Source organism: Gossypium hirsutum, chromosome A13, assembly GCF_007990345.1.
Source record: "Gossypium hirsutum isolate 1008001.06 chromosome A13, Gossypium_hirsutum_v2.1, whole genome shotgun sequence".
In the NCBI taxonomy this organism is placed as follows: domain Eukaryota; kingdom Viridiplantae; phylum Streptophyta; class Magnoliopsida; order Malvales; family Malvaceae; genus Gossypium; species Gossypium hirsutum.
The window spans coordinates 12,953,317-12,958,928 of record NC_053436.1 but is presented as its reverse complement, the minus strand read 5'-3'; positions in this window follow the sequence as shown (position 1 = coordinate 12,958,928).

Here is a 5,612-nt window from a genome sequence, read left to right as displayed (position 1 = left end):
ATTACCCGTTTCAATTTATTCTAACTCTGCTTCAATAGTTTTAAATTTTGCAGATTCACAAAATGATAGCCATTTTGATGTTGCAGGTGCCCAAGGTCTTTTGACTTCTAAAAACCAGACCAATATAGACGCTGAAGACTTGGAAAAAAAATTAAAGCACATTATAATCCTGTGTTTGATGAGTTTGAAGGCTTTATTGTCCCTATATCCGACAATACTCTTGATCCAGGTAAGCATTCAACAGTTATTTAAAAAAAAATTCCTTCTAACCAATAGCTTAAATTGGATTCACGGTCTATGGAGCTCCTGGATTTGGCCTCAGGTCCTATTTTAAATGGCTTCAAAGATAGAAGAAGCGGCGGTAGTTGAAGTAATTGTAAGACCTCTTTTTCTCTACAGGGTAGAGGGAATCGATTTAAAACTTCTGGGAACACGCACATTCCTTTAGCTGAGTCTATGGAGGCAATGGCGGAACTTTTATCTCCTCAAATTCTTAGTAAGAATTCGAGTGCTAAGCTAGATGGAGTTGGCTCTAATTTGGAGGGCAATAATGACCTTAAAAGCTAGGTTTGATCTCCTTTCTTTATTATTATTATTTTTTTAATGACTATTACAGTCTTGTTGTGGAACTGTCAAGGTTGTGCTAATGTTAAATTTTCTAGAATTTTTTAGGAGTATAATATGGAATACAATTCTGATATTGTTAGTCTCCTTGAACCAATAGTAAGTAGGGCCAAGGTTGACAAAATTATTGCTAAGCTAGGGTTTTAATTTTCACATAATGTGGAGGTGATTGGTTTTTCTGGGGATATTTAGCTAGGATGGAAAGATTCCATTCGTCTTGAGGTGGTTCATAGTCATCCGTGATTTATTTTGACTTGGGTTTGGCAGATGCCTTCACCATATCCTATTATTATTTCTTTTGTTTATGGTAGTCCCAACAAGCAAACGCGTTATCTTCTTTGGAATGATTTGAGGAATACAAATATGCTTGGGCATATTCCTTGGATGGCTATTGGTGATTTCAACACGATCCCTCTAAGAAATTTGGAGGTCTCACTAAAGGTAGGCGATGGCCACATTTTGGTGATTTTGTTGACTTGATAAGCTGTGTGATTTAGGGTTTAGAGGGCCACCCTTCACTTGGCATAGGGGTTCTTTGTTCGAGAGATTAGACCGTGCCTTGGGTAATGAGGCTTGGATACGTAATTTTCCTAATTGCATAATTACCCATCTCCCAAAAATTAAGTCAAATCATTGGCTTCTTCTTTTGGTTTTGAATCTAAGTATTTCTCTCCTCCAGGGAAGACCTTTTAGATTTTAAGCTGGATTGATTGAACATTCAGATTTTGATTTTTTTGAAGAAAAATTGGGAATGCTCCAGTAATTTTTCTGATTCTCTTGGTAAGCTCACTCTAAACTCAAGAAATGGAATAAACAAGTTCATGGTAATATTACCACTCACAAGAGGGATCTTATCAAAATAATTTCTAGTATTCAAAGGAGAAGTGATCACTATGGATCTCACCACTTAAATCAGGTGGATTTGTTTCTTCGCCATGAACTTGAGAATGTGCTACATCATGAAGAACCACTTTGGAAGCAAAAAGCGAGGTGTGACTGGTTGAAATTAAGGGACAGGAATACAAAATTTTTCCATACTTGAACTTTGCAAAGGAGGAAAAGTAATTGTATTTATGCTATTCGCAATTCCGATGGTAATTGGATTTATGACCCTGAGGTCATCAAAGGAGAAGCAAACGAGTTTTTTCAAAGACTGTATAGAGAAATTCCTGCGCCTTTGGGTGTTTTACCTCCTAGCAGTTTTCCTCAACTTGACCCTGTGGATATTAGTTTTTTGGGGAAACTAGTCTCTAATGAAGAGATTAAGGTGGCCTTCTTTGACATGGCCCCGCTTAAAGCTCCAGACAGTGATGGTTTTCATGCCCTTTTCTTCCAAAAGTAGTGGGGCATTATTAGGGGAGTGGTTTGTGATTGGGTTAGGAAGATTTTTGATGGAAACCTATTGAGCCTGATCTGAATAATACCTTAATTGTTCTTATCCCAAAGGTTCAGAATCTGGAAGCGTTTGGTCAATTTCGGCTAATAAGTCTCTGTTCGGTCCTCTACAAGTTGACGATGAAGGTAATCGCTAATCGCTTTAAGCATATTTTTCCTAAAATTATTGCACAAGAACAGACTGGCTTTATTGCAGAAAGGAATATCAACGAGAACATCATTTTAGCTCAAGAGGTAATTCATTCCATGAGATGTCAGAAAAAGAGGAAATGGATGGCGATTAAAATTAATTTGGAGAAAGCTTATGATAGAGTAAGTTAGGACTTCATTGATGCTTTTCTCTGAGCGGCAGGTATCCCCGAGTATCTCGTGAATGTTATTATGTCCTCTATTTCTAATTCTATTATGCAGGTTATGTGGAATGGAGTTCCGTTATCTAAATTCAGTCTTGTTAGAGGTATTCGTCAAGGGTGTCCTCTTTCTCCTTACCTTTTTGTGCTTTGTATGGAATGGCTTGGTCATTTGATTCAGGCTACTATCTCAGAAGCAAAATGGAACCCTATTCGGCTTTCTAGAGATGTGCCCGATATCTCGCATTTATTTTTTGTTGATGATTTGGTTATCTTTAGTAAAGTAGATTCGAAGTATTACAGAATTTTGAAAGATATTTTGGATAGATTTTTGAGCTTTTCGGACATAAAATCAATGCTAGAAAGACCAACGTTTTCTTTTCTAAAGAAGTGGATGAGGGTTTAGTGGATACGATTAGCACTATGTTTGGGTTTCAATGAGTTCATAATCTTGGTCACTACCTAGGAGTCCCTCTCTTTCACAAAAGGGTTACTAGTGGCACTCTTCAATTCATGGTGGAAAAAGTGCGTGGTAAGCTTGAAAGTTGGGAAGCCAAAAAACTCTCTTTAGCTAGGCGAATCACTTTAGCTCAGTCAGTTCTCTTATCTATTCCTAGTTATTTCATGCAGTCGATGATGATACCTAGGAAAACTCGTGATGAAATTGAAAGGTTAGTTAAACAGTTTATTTGAGGATCATCCAAAAGGAAAAAGAAGATGGCTCTAGTCGGATGGGACTCCATATTTCAACCAAAGATGTGTGGTGTTTGAGAAACCTTTGAGACCAGAATATTTTTTTTGATGAAATTAAGGTTTAAATTGGTATTTGATAAGGAAGCCTTTTGGGTTCGTGTGCTTAGATCGAAATATTGATTGAAGGAAGAATTACCAGTTTGTATTGATGGAGACAGAAGCTCCTTTCTTTGGAAGTCTCTTTCCAAAATTTGGTCTTTATTTTGTGAAAACTTACATTGGTCTGTTAGAGATGGTCACAAAATTCAGTGCTGGCAAGACAATTGGATTCCTGATATTGGACCTCTGTTTAGACACATTCCTCCTGATGTTTATATGAATTATGAATGCCTACTGCACAAGATGGTTACTGAGGATGGCTCGTGGAACTTAGATCTCTTTCGAGTTTGGTTATCAGATGAGGTGATTCAGGCTATTAAGGGTATTCCTTCTCCACATCCTTTAGAAGGTCCTGATAGGATTTCTTGGAATCACATTTTTCTCTAGTGCTTTTTCTGTTAAATCTGCTTATAAGGCTATCAAAGGAGGAGACGGGAATCCAAATGATGAAAAATGGAAGATGGCTTGGAAATTTCCTGGTCCTCAATGGATTCGTACATTTATTTGGACGATTTTTTAGGGAAGAGTTCTTAGTAATGTTAAAAGAGTTAGGAGAGGTATCTCGAATGATCCTTCGTGCCTCATTTGTGGTTTTCACTCAGAAGATATTTTTCACATCTTACGTGATTGTCCGGCAGCCAAGGATGTTTGGGCCTAGGTTAATCCAGGTAAGTATATTCTAATTTTTTTTCCTTTCTTTTTCAAGACTGATTTCTTTTTAATTTGCAGGGGAATAGGTTGATTCATGGAAGGGAGCTAGTTGGGATTTTTTTTTTTGGATTGCTTATTTGGCGTATATAGAAAAATTGAAATTTTTACATCTTTCAAGGCAAACCTTGGAGCTCAAAAGAAATAGCTCAAGGATCCTATAGTTAGGCGTTGCAGTTCTTCTCTTCCTCTCAAGAGGTCCCTTTCTGGATGTCTTGATCAATCTGTTAAAGTTCATACCTCTGAAGAAGAGGTTCATCTTTATACTAATAGGGCAGTGCAATTGGATTCTAGACTTGCTACAGTTGGGGGAGTTGTTTGTGATAAGAAGGGACATTGAGTCATTGGCTTTCACCGGTTTCTTGGAAAATGTTCAGTTTTTAATACGGAATTATGGGGTATTCTTGAGGGCCTTAAACTTATTCAACGTTGGGGCTATGATCACATTATCATTCATTAGGATAGCTTGAAAGTTGTTAAAGGAATTCTCAGAAGCTCTTCAACTGTCTCAAATTCCGCATTAATTAGGCAAATCCATAATATTATGTATCAAGAAAATCAATGGTTTCTGCAGTATATTCTGAGGGACCAAAATCAGGTTGCGGATTGTGTAGCTAAACTAGCTTTGATCGAGAAAGGAAATCTGCAAGTTCTCGACTTCCCATCTGAGATGGCTCGTGTGTTAATTGATAGGGATAAGTACTTTTCAGGCGGTTCTTTTGATTAAGTGCTTTTCTTGTAATATTTTTGTGTTATTTTCTCACCAAAAAAAAATAATATTCATATTCATTAATTTAAATTGAATTAAATTATTTTTAAACATTTGATTAAACATATTGAGAACCAATTAAAAATATATTTATAAATAACAAACAAACAGATCATAAACTGCTACTTACTTATTTTTACATATAAAAGAATCACGCATACATTTTACTAATTAAATTATTACAAATAAAATAAACACATAAACAGGGGCGAAGCCAGAAAAATTTGTTAGGGGGAGCCGGATGAAATTTTAATTTTCTATAGTTTATATCTTTATAATTTGTAAAGGATTAAATCAAATTTTTATAATTTTAAGAGGGCCAAAATAAAATTTTACCTTTACTAATTTAAAATTTTTAAAAAATTTAAAAAGCCAAAAATATAATTTACATTTTAGGGGGCGGGGCCATGCGAGCCCCTAGCTACGCCCCTGCACATAAACAATACTATATTTAATTATATACTAGTCAAATAATAAATAGTAAAGGAGTTTGGACGAATATAAGCTGCTGCTAAATTTGGTGGATTCATCAGTGAAGATAAGAAAATAGAGACCATGGGAAATCTTCTAATCCTTTTTACAGCTTCTTTGTGCCTCTGCCTCTTCGTAGCTTTGCTCTATGTTTTGTACAAGTATTGGTGGGTACCTCATAATGTACAGTTCATCATGAATTCACAGGGGATCAGAGGACCTCCTTTTGAATTTATCCATGGAAACAACAAAGAAGCTCTTCAAATGCAGAATGAAGCATCTAGCAAACCTATGGCCTTGACACACGATATATTTCCCAGAGTAATGCCACATGATTACTCCTGCATCAAGAAATACGGTGAGAATTTGTTGCTTTGGTAGTATTTTCGGATTTCCATGAAGAGATTTTAATTAAATCACTTTTTTAGGGAAGAATTATCTTA